General features: G+C 33.7%; 1 protein-coding gene across 22 annotated transcripts in view; it reads left to right on the top strand.

Moving 5' to 3' along the window:
* Positions 1–16,134, top strand: part of KTN1 (kinectin 1) — a 96,990-nt gene that overhangs the window by 12,807 nt on the left and 68,049 nt on the right. The window lies entirely within an intron of this gene.

Below are 16,134 nucleotides of genomic sequence, written 5' to 3' on the forward strand. Positions count from 1 at the left end.
CCCTCTTCTGCAGCTCTTAAATGACATTGTAAGACTTTTGTAAATATTTCAGTGATGCCGGTGTTTGCATGTGGTTTTGCTAAATTGTTGTGGACATTTGTTGTGAAGAAGCTCACTGTGCTTGCTGTTTTGCAGTTTTGCCACAGCGCTCTGGAAGTGTGGATAAACTTCTGTATATCCAGCTGGTACTCAAAGTATACTTAAATCTTAGGAATCAGATCTTTCTTTAATTTTGGAAAATTTTCACCTCTTTAAATATTGCTTGTGTTATTTTCGCTTTTCTTCTCTTTGAGTAGACCTATGTTGGAGTCTCTTAGTTTACCCTTTGTGTCTCTTAATTGCTCTGTCAATTGTTTTCCTCTTTTCTGTGTCTTGTACCAGATGAATTAATTCATTACTCTCTAGCAATTTACCGATTCTTTTTTCCATCCAGTCTAGACTTTATTCTACCTATTGAATCTAAGTGCTGGTATCTACAACTTTCATTTCTTAGATTTCAAATTGCTGCTTCTTATCCATCTGTCTCAGTTCTGTTTTTGTTTTATAACCTTTTTGCTACTTAAAAACTCTCCTCATCTCTCTGCTTCTTCAACATGTTAAAATTTAAAAATCTTTGTCAGGCTGTTCCATAAAACTAGTACTATCTGATGTGAATTCATGATTTTATTGGTGATTTGTTCTCATTACATTTCTTCCTATGTTTTGTATTTAAACTCTGAATTGGTTGCTGTTGGATCAACTCATGATTTTGACAACTAGTAAATAAAAAAAAAAAAGCATTTTTCCTCTGTGATTTGTGTCTCGCGATAACCAGAAAGGTCATAAGTTTCTATAAATATATTCTATCTAATAAAGAAGGAGTGATAGACTATCTCCATTTTGTATCTCCTAATGAATGATGTCTAGACAAAGATCACCAGTAGCTAGCTGCTCATATCACAGAGACATCCATATGTTAGGTACTTCCTGATGGAAATGTGCCACACTGTGCATTAATCTTACACTAAAATCAAAACCAACAGAAAAATTTGTTAAACGCTATGAGGATACTATCAACAAAATTCAGAAGCAAGAAGCTCTGTAGGACCAGCTACCTGGTTTGGTTTTTTTCTAACTAAAAGTTCTAAGAATTGCCAGAAACTGAATGGTAGAGATGCAGGTATGGTAGATGAAAGGAGACAAGAAATATACCAATCAAAAAATAACAATATTTACAAAGCAGTGTGAGAAATGTGAACTATGGTTGAATATTTAATATTAAGGAATTACTAATTTTTAATTTGCTGTGGGACTGGATGTTTTGTCATCTTTTTTTCTCCAGGCTCAGAACTTCCATAAAGGTGTAGTTATAGGTAATAGGTTTGCAGCCTGGTTGGTTTTCATACCTATTCCTTCCCTTCTCCTCTTCTCCTTCCCTTCTTTCTTATTTTCTTTTTAAAACTCTTTTCACAAGCTTTGCAAGTCCTATTCCCTACCTCCATCCCTTGGTGTCAAGAGGTGAACCTGGTTCTGTTGCTGTTACCTTTAGGAGCTGATCTATCTGGCCACCTTCCTCATTCCTTCTTCCGTATACTCCACTTTAGGTATGAGTTACTGTTTTGAATTTTTATTGCATTTCTGACCTAGAGAGATATTTGTCTTGGTTTTGAGTTTAGCCACATGTAAAAAATAATTTCCTTTTATGTTTCATACCATTGTTAAGTGTTTGAAATAGAAGAGTCTTTACTGGAAATCTTCATTTCTACTTTTTTTAATTTTGAGTTTTGAATCTCAGCTGATGTATCCTGGGTAATACCCAGAATGTATCCTGAACATTCTAGTTTGGTGATCTGTTTCCCTCCTTTGCTTATATCTGTTTTCTTTTAATCTTGTTGAATATTCGTTATAGAACAAATCTGATTTTAGTATCACACTAATTTATGATTATAATTAGTTAAAATCATTAAGCCTTGAAGTGTGATTTTTTTTTTTTTTTTGCTTCTGCTACTTGATCTTACTTATCCTATGTTTCTTCATTTTGCTTTGAAGTTGCTAGTCTAACTCAAACTGAATGGGTCTTTTTCTTTTTCCAGATAGGACTGGTATTCCTTGCTATCTTACTGCTTTTTGTCTCCAACTTGAAAATCAAATATTTAATGACTTGAATTCATTTTTGAAAACCCTGCTGCTAATTTAAAAGCCATTAAATGAAAACATAATTTCCATTAATTTTAGTGGGGAATTATGATGTTTTATTCCATCCCAGATACTTTTCACAGATGGTTAAATATTAATCCAACAATGAAAATGAGTTTAAGTATAGACAATTTGAAAGTAAATACACTTTATATACAAAATGTAATGTCATGTCATATAATGGAGGCTTATTGTATTTGCCAAAGGAGGAAGAGAAAATGTGGTGGTGGCGGTGGTGGTGGTGATGGTGGTTAGTGGAATATCATTCTTTGGAAAGTCTGTTCTTTGTGTACTATTTTCTTCACTAGTTTCAAACTTTTTGGAGCTCAGAGTTACCTTGCATTCAGTCTGCACTTAAAAATCAAAAAAGCGCCATTAGGGCAATAAAGTGTAAACACAAGTTTTGAAACCATGAGAAGTAGAGCACATGCAGAGAAGATGGAAGAGTTGTAGGAGATGATAGATCTTTGTCATTCTTGCTTGGCATATGTACCCAAAGCAAAATATTCTGGGTTCATTCAAACATGTTGTACAGTACAGATTTGTTATGTATATACTCTGACTAGAAACCATTATGTTGAATAAAATGTTGAGTGTGTCTTTGCTTGAAATCATAATGTTGAAATTTTACTTTTTATAGAATATTTTGTGTGTGTTTAGGTAAACAGTCATAATAGCAAAAAAGTCATTGCTTGAAAACTGGTAATTTTCAAGAGCCATTTTGATGAAAACCAGTTAACTGAACAATTCATTATATGAAGTAAGTCTGTAGACTTAATGACATGGTATCCCTGCTTATCTGAATTATTGGAATTTCTATTCCAACCAGGTAACTGAAAGAGTAACAAAGGATAAAATAGTCTTTTTTTTTTTTTTTTTTTGAGACAGAGTCTCACTTTGTTGCCCAGGCTAGAGTGAGTGCCGTGGCGTCAGCCTAGCTCACAGCAACCTCAAACTCCTGGGCTCAAGCGATCCTCCTGCCTCACTCAGCCTCCCGAGTAGCTGGGACTACAGGCATGCGCCACTATGCCCGGCTAATTTTTCTATATATATATTTTTAGTTGTCCATATAATTTCTTTCTATTTTTAGTAGAGACGGGGTCTCGCTCTTGCTCAGGCTGGTCTCGAACTCCTGACCTTGAGCGATCCACCCGCCTCGGCCTCCCAGAGTGCTAGGATTACAGGCGTGAGCCACCGCGCCCGGCCAAAATAGTCTTTTTTATGAAACATTATTCAGTTGGTTTGCTTTTTGTTCCTATCCTTGTATTCATCACATCTTTTATAAACTGGCAAGCTTGTCTGTAAATAACTGATTAAAATGTTAGTAAGGTCAGGCTAAGAACAAAAATCTTTGATTCATGATCAAGAAACTTTCTAAGCCATTCATTGATGATGTTGGGCTATGATTGTTTAACCTTTTAAGTATTCCCAAATTTATGCTATTTTTCAGCCATGTTCAGGACTTATCAATCTTGTTTCCAAGGATAGCTTGTTTGCTTTATCAAGTGTTCTGCCAAAATCAGGCATTCTATAATGTGTATTGGGTTTTCCTGATTTAGTAACCCTTCTGTTAAAAGAAAAAAAGGCATTGGAATGACAGTTTTAAAATAGTGACTGTTTTATAGTGGATGACTTTTTATGCCCCTAAATTTTTAAATAGTGGTATTGTCTGGATTTACCTAAAATGAATTCACCACTTTTAGTTTTGACTACTTTTCTGCTGTTTTTAGTACATGATAGTTTATGCCTCCTCCCCCATCCCCCAACTTTTTGGGCATCTTCTAACAGTGGGGAAAGCAGAAGCCTTTCATGGAACTTGAAATGTAGGATTATGGCATCTGTGTGCTGTCTGTTAAAGGCAGTATCTATCTTTGCTTGGCTGTTGAGATGATTGTATAAACATAATTTATAAGGACAATCCCCAAAGTAGGATAGCCATATAATAGGGGCCTCTACTTGTGGCTGTATTGTAGGTTCTGGTAACTGATCACCTTTCAAACTCTTACCTTATATTTCTGTTGTCTGGAAGGGGGTCTTTGCAACTACAAATTTTGAAGGTTCACTGTATGTGGTGTTTCAGTTAACTGGATAATTTACATACTTAAGCCCACTTTATGACCATGGAAATTCAGTTGGTAAAATCACAAAGACTGCTTTTTCTTGGAGTTAGCTCTCTAGTAAACTAGCTTCTTATCAAGATCAGTTATCTATTTTTTGCTTAGATTTATTATTGGGAGTGATGTCAAAAGAATAGAGCCATCTTTTTGATAAACTTTTTTTGGGAGACGTTGTAGACTTAAACATTCATTAATATGTAAAAGTTACACTTATTTCCAATTCAGGGCAATTATATCTGTACTTTTTGATTTTTTTTCTGTCATATATTCTTTTTGCAGTTTCAAGAACATTATAGTAAAGTCCATATCTTGATAAAACAGCCTTGATTTTGTTGTAGAGTACTAGTGAGCACAAATAGGCTTGATATATACATATTTATGAGGGTTTATTTTGAAAGAAAATGCAAAGGGAAGGACTAACAAGGACTACCTATATAAAGTTATGTATGTACAGAGAAGTAAATCTTTTTTTCTCTCCAGAGTTATGCTGAATGCCCTTTGGTCCATAGATATTTGACAGTGTTATGCATTGGGTAGTGTGTACTCCCAGATAGTAGGTGGGAGCAAACATACATGTGAATAGGAGTCACTCATTTGGCATGTTAAACTTTGAGTAGTATAAACTAAACTTTGTACAATCCGTGAATAAAAATCTTTTAGTGATGTTTTCTTACACCGTAGTTCTTAAGGTACAGTTTCAGGGAATGAGGACCATGTAAGATTATGAATGTAAAATTTCATTTCAGTGAATCAGAATGGGGAAATTTCTTAACTTTTTAAAGATTCTTTTTCTTTAACTTCACTATAGATTTATTAACAGAAGTAATATTTCAGAACAATCTGCAAATTATGATATATAAGTAGTTTCCTTGACTTACTTTAGTTTCATTTGTATGTACTTGTAGTTAGAGAATGTGTAAGATTTTGCTGTTTATTTACAGTTTTGCTGTTTGTGTAGACTTTGTATCTCTTTGCTTTCTCTTAAATAGTGGTGATAGGAATTTGCTTGTAGAATGACATAAAATCAGAACTGAAACGTAGAAATGAAATGTAGACTATGGAGTATATTGTAAGGTTTTAGGGGAAAAAATCAGGCTTTCACTATTTAATGGGTGCATTTGACTATAAAATGCTGTAACATTTTGTCCTAATTTTTTATGGCTTTGTACTTGGAAGCTTGTAATTGAGGGGCCAGAGAGGGAAAATTCTTTGCTAGCACTCTTATTTCTGCCTTCCTGAAAAGTATTTTAGCTGGGGGAAAAAAGGTCAGCTGTAATCCCCAGTGAAAGAGTATTGGATTCTCAATCATATCCTGGTTGGAAGAGGTATTGTTCGTTTAAAAAAAACTACATTCTGGATTAGCAAATTACATATAAAGTATTTTTGTTTGCTAACATTAACAATCAGTTTTGTTCATTACATAGGTGACTGACTTATTGCTTCTGAAAACTAATATTCCAGTGTTTAGCTGGATCTAGAATTTTGTTAATGGTTATTGTTTCTATGGAGATTTTATTACATTATCCTTTGGCTTCTGTTGCTCATTAATATGTAAGTCTGTTTTATAGGTAATCTGTGTTTTTAATACTTTATATGTTTTGAATTATACAGTGTTAATACAAATATGTTTAAATATCTTTGTCCAGATTTTACTGCCTTTCCTGAATTGGAACATTCGTATCTTTCAACAGTTTTTAAAAATTCTCAGCCATTATCTCATCAGATACTACTTTTCTTTATTCTTTCCTCTCCTTGAATTCCCATTTGATTTACTGGACCTTCTCATTGTATCTTTCATTCTATTAATTTTTCTTTCACATTTTCCCACATGTATCCTTTTGTGCTATGTTGTCAGTTTTTATCAGATCTAGTCTGTCAGTTTTTATCTAGCTCTAGAAAGGGCTAGTTGGCCCTTTCTAACCCAGAAATCTTGTGAAAAGAAAAGATAGGTCAAGATTGTAGATTTTAGGGGAGAACACCTTCTGTACATGGTATAACTGTTTTATAATTACATTATTGGTACGAATTTCATGTTCTGGTGTTAAATTTTGAAGCTTTGATAATTTATATTCTTTTGTCTTTGAAAACTCATTTTATGTGTTGATTTGAAAGACTGAATATTTAAAAAGTTATAAATTTCTTTGGTATTAAAGCTTTCAATTTGTCTAATTAAATTATCATAAATTAGATTTCTTTATGAAATAAACTTTTAACTAGATTATCTCCTATGGAAGTATTTTTAAATGAGCAATGCCTTTTCCTGAGAAAATGGGCTAGTTTGGGCTTGATGAGTAAGCAGAACTTTAATAGATGTGGACGTAACTAACTTTCAGCAGCTACCAGCTGTTCGGTTCCTTTCCAGTTTCTTGGAGAAGCTGTTCAAACTGATTTATCTATTCCCACATTAAAGGAAAAAATTTTGATTAAAAGATAAAATAGAAGTTTCATGTGTTGTTACATGGTACCTAATGGAGAAATTAAATTTCATTACTCATTTGTGGCATTAGTTGGATTCACTAACTTAAGGGGTGTAAGATGTGAGTCATAGAAATAACTATGTGTTGCAGTTTAAAAAGAGTAATTGCACCACAGCTTTGAGATTTCAGTGTAGTCTGTAAAGTTAATTTTAGGAAAGATGTTGTAAATGGAGTTCCCATGTTGCGGGGGCCGGGGGTGACTCAAATGTTTAGGCATACTAGATTATTTTGTCTTTTGGTTGCTTTGAATCTTTCTTATTTTAAAAGATAATTTTGTACTTTATTGTGCACTCTGGAGCCATTACACTTTCTGTGCAGTTACTAACTAGGACAATAGGAAGTTAGATGAGTTTTGTATTTTGATGGCCATTTCAGGAAGTGGTTAATACTTTGTCTATTTTTCTCATTGTATTGTCTTTTTCTTATTGATTTGTAAGGTGAAGTTTATTTTTAAAAATGTTTATTGCAAAAAAAATGTTTCTTGCAGATGTAATATTACTTATAAACATTTAAACATACAGAATTGTATAAAATGAGTCTGCCTATTTTCTTGTGTTTTTAAATATGTTATACTTTTTTTCTTACATTTAAAACTTTATCTGAATATTTTTATTTGATCTGACTGTTACAGCCTTTCTTCTGATTTGGAACAACTTACTAAAAACCAAATCTTTGTACCTACTTGGATTTGTTTTAGATTTTGAGTTCCACTATGGTCTGTACTTTTATCTTTAAATCACACTGCATTATATTGCTGCTTCCCTATATTTGTTAAAACTGTCTACTGTCTCATAGAATCTATGCATGTGTACGTAGAGAATAAGTGCTCTGGCATTTTAGGAGGAGAACTAGCTGTAGACATGGTACTTGAACTGGAAGAGTAAGACCATATTGGGGCTGAGTTAAGTTTTTTTGCTTTGGTTTATAGTTTGTATTTTCCTCCTCAGGATGTTAGCACTGCTAAATAGCCTGCATTCAAAGTTTTAAATTTAAGTGGAGAATAAAAATGAATGCAGTTTATAAAGAATGAAAAATTCAATAATAATTGTATTTTATGGGACCTCCAATACCACTCTTTTTTACCCTTACTTTTTCATCTAATGACTTTGCTTCACATTTCATTAAGAAAATAGTAGCATTAGGAGTTGTCACAATTTCTAACCATATCCTCTCCTTGCCTGTGCCTTTATACTCTTCCTTATGTTTATACCCATTCCCTTGGTGATTTATCCAAGCTTGTGGCTTTAAATATGGTCCATGTGCCAAATACTTCCGAATTTATATCTCTAGCCTGTACTTCTCAGCTGACCAAACAATCTTTTATTTAGCTGTCTGCTGGACAACACCTAGCTAAAACCAAACTCCTGATCTTCAACCTAGCTATGTCCTGTCCACATTTCCGCTATCTCAGTAAAGGGCAACTCTTTTTTTTTTTTTTTTTGGCTTAGTCTGAAAGCTTTGGAGTTGTCTTTGGCTTTGCTTGGTCTCTCACTCACACCCCTCATCCAGTCGGTCAGCAAATCATCTTGGCTCTACCTTCATCATGTATCCAGAATTTGACCACCTTACCTGCTACCAACTTGCTGTCATCATCTGTGGATTATTTCAGTTGTCTCCTAGGAATTTTCCTTGCTTTCACTTTATCTCTACACCCTTCCCTACTCAGAGCCCTCCACTGGTTTCCCATATTACTGAGAGTACTAGCCACAGTCCTTCCAATATCCTGAAGAAATTACATGACTTGTTAACCACACCCCCAACCCTTTGTATTATCTCTATAACTGCATTTACTATTACTTTTATTCATTCTACTTGAACTACATTGTCCTTATTGCTTTTGCTCAAATATACCAGGTATGTTCCTGTTTCATGATCTTTGTGCTTGCTCTTCCCTCATTCACTCCATTCAGCTCTTCACTTAGGCACAGATAGGGACATGGGTCTATCCCTCGCTTATTTCAGGTCTTTATTCTAATATCATTTTTTTTCAAGGAAATCCTCCCTGACCATTCTCCTCTAAATTATAACTTCTGTCCACTTTCCTTCTTCCTATGCTCTCTATTTCTCTTTCCTGCTTATCACTATTCTTGCTACTTACTACCATTTCATATATTGTATATTAATTGCTGATCTGTCTTTCCCTTAGTAGAATGGTAACTGTGTAAGTGCAGGGTTTGTGGCCCTTTTACTGCTATCTATTTAGAACATGCTAGAACAGTGCTGACAATGTAATCGATGCTAAATAACTGAATGAGAGAATAATAAAGACTATTGTGGAAGATAGTTGAAATGACATAGGTATAATTTGAGCTGGGTTTTGAAAGGTAAGTGAAGAAGGACAAGGTGAAGATTTTTAGATTTTGTAGGGAGAAGGCGAAATGCTTTAAGTTGAGCTTTATAAAGTGGCTCCTTTGTTTGCCTGATTCAGAACCCATGGTAGCTTCTTATTGCTGATTTTGCCTATTTAGTTGTCTGCTGATCTTCTTCAGCTGGTTGTCCTTTATATTCTTCAAAAATCGTATCTAAAACTCCAGACATGAACCTGTTCCTATATTGATCTTGGCAAATGGTTTAGGTGTTATTTAGACTCCTCACTCACTTTATCATAGTTACCTTTTCTTGTTAGTTGTTCCATCCAGGTATTTCTGTCTGCATTGACTTAATTTACTTTCATCTATTGAAAGTCATTTTAATTGGTCTCCTTGCCCTTTTTTTAACCTATCAATTGGGTTTTAAATTTTGATTTTTATTTGTGGAAGTCCTAATTCAGATCTGCCCACTTTTGATAGTTTCTGTTCTTTGTTCATTTTCCAAATTCCCTCCTTTTTATGTATGTTGTAATCTATATCTGTTAAATACAGTATCTTTAGTCTTTAGAGAACTAAGTCTTTAGCTTGTTGGTGATGCCTCTCGCTAATGGTGGCTTATCATATTTTCTTATTTGGGGTTCTGGGCTCATATCTGGTAACAGTCTTTGAAAATCTTAAGGAGGCTGGCTTAGGAGAGAATTCCACAAAAGAGGATATGCACCAATTTGAGACCACATAAATTTTTTGATTTGGCATATGCAAGATCATGCAAGTAATTTGGACCCTAAACCCGTTTAAGAAGAAACTCATGGATACCAATTTTTAGGAAACACCTGAGTAAAGGCAAAATCAGGACCAAAAGTAAAAACTCTTAACTTGCATTTTGTTGCTTCATTATATTGCTGTTCTCCAATCTGAAAATAATTTACTTTTACTCAGGATATATCTGGAATATAACTTGCATACTTTATTTAAAGGTTAACAACTACACAATGCCTAATCTTTAATTTTAACAGGAGTAGTTCATAAAATATTGTAGATATTTCTTTTGTGGAATGGAATCTGACTTAATGATACTTGGCCACTAATGATAAACTTTTTTATCAGTGTACTTACAATAAATAAACCACTTTTTCTTTAAAAAAGATTAACTTATCCATTTAAAAACAACAGAAGATGTTATTGTGGGTTTAAAGGAAGGGAAACATTGTATGAATAGCGGCATGTTTGGAATGCAAAGTATTTAGATTCTGTGTGATCAGATTACAGATGGATTTTTTTTTTACTTATGAACATTATTTTTACAAAGAACCTTTCCTTACAGCTACTCTTAGTAATATTTTAACTATATTATACATTGAATAAAGTTCTTTTAGGCTACTTAGAGAGTCTGTATATTTTTAGAAGGGGTATTCATTTAGTTATATAGACATTATTGATTTATGCAGGAACTTTTATGAAATTATGCATTCCTTGGTTGAAAACTACCTTTCTCTCAATTAAATTTTTTTTTCAAATGTGTGTGCTTGCTTGTATGTTTGGTGTACATCACTTGAAAAAAGACTTTCAGTTTTTTCAGTTTGTTCAGATTTAAGTCTTGAATTTTGATTTGTTAAATTTTTTCCTAATGGTTTTTTTGAGTGACCCCAACTGATGTAATTTTGTCAACTGAATAACAAAAAAAGTTTATAAAATTAGTTTTTGTGTCATTTGTTTTACATGCTCTTTTAGTTTGGAAAAAAAGGATAGAAGCAAGAGCAACTGAAACACTGTAGTAATAAGAACACAGAATTCCAAATTCTTACATTTACTTGAAATTTAATAGTATACTTCTCAAACTCCTTCAGTTTCTTCTTGTAATATGTAAGCAGTAATTCTTTATTTGTATTTTGTAAGCACCAGTTTTTATTTAAACTTTTAAAAGTGTAATCTTGTGCATTCAGGTTGGTTACTTAAATTGTTGTTTTAATATGGAAGAAACTGAAAGAGTTGAGAAATTAACTATATATTAAAATATTTGTAATCTTATTCCCTTCAAAAATATAATCTCATTTTACTATATTGCCTCAGACTATGTGTGTATCTAATTTTTGTGCTCAACATAAATAACTTTTAGCCTTTTTGTTATGTATTTTGCTGTATTACACAGTCTTAATTATTTTAAGTCGTGTGATGTTTCTGTAGATGTCCCACACTGAAATAGTTTCATTGTTTTACCATTGTATAATGGTGGTCTATCTTTATATTCTACTTTAACCTTCTTGGTTAAGTAGTTCTATTGAAATTCTAATAATTGCCCTAAATTTTTATATCACTTAAAATTTTAAGTTTTATGTATTATATTAATATAAGCAAATTGTGCCTTCTGAAAAGTTTACAAAATTTAACTCAATGATATAGTTCAGTTTTTTCTTTTATTTTTAATTATTGTGGGTGCATAAGTGTATATATTTATGGGGTACAAGTCATGTTTTGCTACAGACACATATAGTGTGTAATGATCAAATCAGGATAATTGGGGTATCCATCGCCTCAAACATTTATTATTTCTTTATGTTAGGAACATTCTGATTCCATGCTTTAAAATAACTAAAAGTATACCATAGATTATGGTTGACTGTTTATCCTGTTGTGCTATCAAATACTAGACCTCATTTCAGCTATTTTTGCACTCATTAATCCTCTGCACCTTGTCACCCCTCCCCACTACCTCTCCCACCATCATTATACTATCTATTTCTATGAGTTTAATTTTTTTATTAATAACTTTTCGTTCCCACTGATGAGTGAGAATATACTAAATTTGTCTTTTTGCCCCTGGCTTATTTCACTTAACATAATGTCCTTCAGTTCCACCCATGTTACTGTAAATGACAGGATTTCATTCCTTTTTGTGTCTGAATAATATTCTATTGTGTATATGTACCACATTTTCTTTATCCATTCATCTATTGATGGACACTTGGGTTGTTTCCAAATCTTGGCTATTGTTTAATAGTGCTGTAATAACCATGCGGGTGCAGATATCTGTTTGATAATGGATTTTCTTTCTTTTGGATATATACCCAGCAGTAGGATTGCTGGATCGTGTGGTAGTTCAGATTTTAATTTTTTGAGGAACTGCCATGCTGTTCTCCATAGTGGCTGTATTAATTTACATTCCCACTAACAATGCAGGAGGGTTCCCCTTTCTCTGCATCCTCACCAGCGTTCTAGCATTTGTTACTTGTAGCTCAATTTTTGTATGAACAAATGTAAGTTATAGAAGGGTGAGTAAATAGAATTTTAAAACCAACATCAGTAATACGAACTCTGATGAAACACAGAACTTACTATTTTTCCATACTGTTAACTTATTATAATTATTATTTTTGGAGTTCTTTAGGTGCAGGGCAGGAATGCAAACTCATTCAAGAGCAGGGTTTTTAACCTTGGATCTATACATACTCTTCAGGGAATCTAGAAACCTTCAGAGATAGTAGGTAAACCTTGGTATGTATACATTTTCTTTGAGAAAGAGGCTATCTCATCAGTTTTTTGAAGGATTTATGTCTGAGTAAAAGATACAAGGCACTGGTGTGGAATGTGATTTGAGAATAGTTAGGGCTTGATTTCTTACCATTCCATAGATATTTCTCTCCTGGTTCACTTGACAGAGAAATCCTGTTTACCACCACTGGCTGTTTATTGCATTCAGATTGGAATCTATTAAGATTTATGTGTGGTTAGGTTAAAAGGTGATTAATATTACAAAGGGCATGTGATAATATGGAAGAAATCATTAACATTGGTGATTTTTGCTAACTCATCTCAAAACCTGAGCTCAACAAACATATATTGAATTGTATACTGTGGACTTAGAAATGAGGTCATTACAATTTTCTGTCACCTAGAGCTAAATTAACTTTGTCTCAACCTCTCTTTCCCCTTCCTTTTATTTTTCAATTGTGCCTCCCCTGCCCTCCGTGTTTGCTCTTCCCTGAATTTCCCTCAATATCATTACCAATTCCCTTTTGCCTCCTTTTTTCCTCTTTATATAATTCTGATGCCTATGGGTATAATGTGAACCTGAGGTATATTAATTGGTATTGTAGTATTTATTCATTAAACACTGATTTTGCCCCCCCCCCCTTTTTTTTTTGAAACAGAGTCTCGCTCTGTTGCCTGGGCTAGAGTGCCGTGGCATCAGCCTAGCTCACAGCAACCTCAAGCTCAAGGGATCCTCCTGCCTCAGCCTCTCGAGTAGCTGGGCCTACAGGCGTGCGCCACCATGCCCAGCTAATTTTTTCTATATATATTTTTAGTTGTCCGTATAATTTCTTTCTATTTTTTTATAGAGACGGGGTCCCGCTCTAGCTTGGGCTGGTCTCGAACTCCTGAGCTCAAGCAATCCTCCCGCTTTGGCCTCCCAGAGTGCTAGGATTTACAGGCGTGAGCCACCATGCCTGGCCATGCCATTTTTAAAAAATAAACAAGGAATGAACATTTTATGAATTTCTCTTAAAGTTTAAAATACTAAGGCAAGCGAGATTGCACCCATTATTCTGGCACAACTCTTTAGTTATTGAACTTATATATAAAATGTTTTGATCATACAAGTAAAATGATTGTTACTTTTTAGCAGCAATGAATTTAACACAAAGTCTTAGTATTTATAGTTTTAATAACTGTATTTTGAATTGATATTTGCTATTGTAAACCATTCTGATGTTGGATGTTTTATGTCTTTTTTCAGTTTTTATGTAATGTTGCTATGAACATCTTTATGTGCTTTTCTTGCAAATAAATTTCTTGGGATAAAGGATTAGGATCATTGGGTTAAAAGAATGCAAACATTTGAGGTTCATCTAGATGCAGAATGAACTCAACTGAAGAGGAGTTGAATTGTGTGAAGGGAATCTTAAGAAAATCCAAAGACAGGAAGCATGATTCCTTCAGGCCTGATATGGGACCTGGAAAAGGAAACTAGCAAATCATCAGAACATTTGAGGAATCACTCTTTCAGAGTTCTGGTGGTCTCCTAGCCTCTCTTCTCCTGACCATTTGCTTTTTTTCCCTTTTCTGTACAGGTGAACTGGCTCTGCTTGATTATAGATTCTGCTCTCGAAGACCTAGGCTTGCACTGGGCTGCAGCTTGCTGTTCATCAGGCTTTTTTAACTTTGACTTGTCCTCTTTTTTTCAGCTTCTGTGGTTACTGCTAAGTACCTTAGCCTTTCTTTTTGTTCTTCAAAGCAAAAATTTGAACCATTCCAACTCTTGTTTTGTCTTTTTCCCTCCCCCAACTCCCCAGTTAAGTTGAATAGGCTGTGTATCCTGTGGATGCTATGTTATAAAAAAATTCTTTGTTCTTTAGAAGCATTCCTGGTTGATTACCAACACTTAGGCACAGTAAGATATGTCTGATCAATTTAAAACCTGGATAGTTCGTGTTAACATGAGTTATCAGGGAAATAATTCTTTAAAGTGTCTTTTAGTGTTTGGTTAGCACATGATTCCTTTTCCCCTTCAACTTGTTAAAACCTGTCTTAGTAAGTCCAGGGTTGTGTTAATGCTATTTTGAAAAATGCTTTTGGAAGTATGAATTGTTATTTCAATTAGAAAGATTGATGATATGCCTGTTGAACTAGTTATTTCTTGTATTTTTGGGGGATTGATTCTGGGAACCCGTATGCCCAAATCTGAGCATACTGAAGTCCCACAATTGGCCCTGCAGAACCTGAGTATATGTAGTAAAGTAGGTTTTCCATATAAGTGGGTTTTGCATGCACCGAATACTGTATTTTCAACAGCATTTGGTTGAAAAAAATTTGTGTATAAGTGGAGCATCTCAGTTCAAACCTGTGTTGTTCAAGGGTCAACTGTACTTTGTTCTCAGGTTCCATTTCTGGCTATGTTTCAGACTTGGGTCATTGCTGGTATAACTTGAAAGGATTATGCTCTGCATTTTAAAATGGGATGTAAATTAATTGAAAGACAAAGTTAAATTTAATGAGCTCAAGTTGATTATGCTAACAATGTAAGATTTCTATTCTGTCTGTCTTGGCATTTAACAAAGATAAGTGTGCATAGCTTTATTTTGTTTTGTAAAATTCATGAGTTCTGTTAAGAATGGTTCTGGTGAAGTTTTATATTCAATAAACTCAGATTTATCCAGCTTAAACTCAGATGTTTGCCAGGGTCTAAAATAATTAGAATGATTCTGTTTAGATGGAATTTGATTTCTTTAATCATTATCTATAAGACTCTTCAAGACAATGAAAACTTAAAAAACTCTCAGATTTATTTGTATATTAAAAGTATAAAAGTTAACTGTAATTTGCTTTATGCCAAACATGTCCTGTTATTTAATTACATGTGCATCACACGCCTTGCCTTTTTCTACAACAGATTTAACATAGAATACAAGCTACTTTTATGTGGCTTATACATGTTTATAAAAACATTGATTACCTAGAATCTAGACATCAGAGTCATTTTTACTTTGAGATTTAATTTTAGCAGAAACTACCGTTCAGGTGAGGGATATAATATATATATTCTAGGCAGATCTGGGTAGTCAGATCATACCTTTTTTTCCCCAGTAGCTATTGGTTTAATCCTAAATGTAGGGCTGATGGTTCTATTGATGAGACAAAGCCTTTTTTTTTTTTTTTTAGCATTTGGGCTAGGATGGCTAGCCTTGCTTTTGCAGTGTAACTTGTGTCTGCAGTATAGGATACCTTGGAAAAAATTTAGAAAATCATCTAATGTGTATTTTATTTTAGTGCCGAACGCCACAGTCTAATGTTTTGATTTGATTTTGACTTTATTATATTTCCATATCCTTGTATATCACCATATCATGAGGCTATTAGTCACTGCAGTAAAGATGTTAGAAGTCTGTGAATGGCCTTAAATTTCTAAGTGAAGGAATGAACGACGTTTTCTTCCTTTTTTTTTTTTTTTTTTTTTTTTGCTTTTAAGAGTATGGTACTTTTAATGGATATCCAGTGAGCCAGTCAGTTGCTAATAGTTAATACCTCTTAATTTTCACATATGATAGTATTCATCAACAT

This window comes from Eulemur rufifrons, chromosome 2 (genome assembly GCF_041146395.1).
Source record: "Eulemur rufifrons isolate Redbay chromosome 2, OSU_ERuf_1, whole genome shotgun sequence".
Classification (NCBI taxonomy): domain Eukaryota; kingdom Metazoa; phylum Chordata; class Mammalia; order Primates; family Lemuridae; genus Eulemur; species Eulemur rufifrons.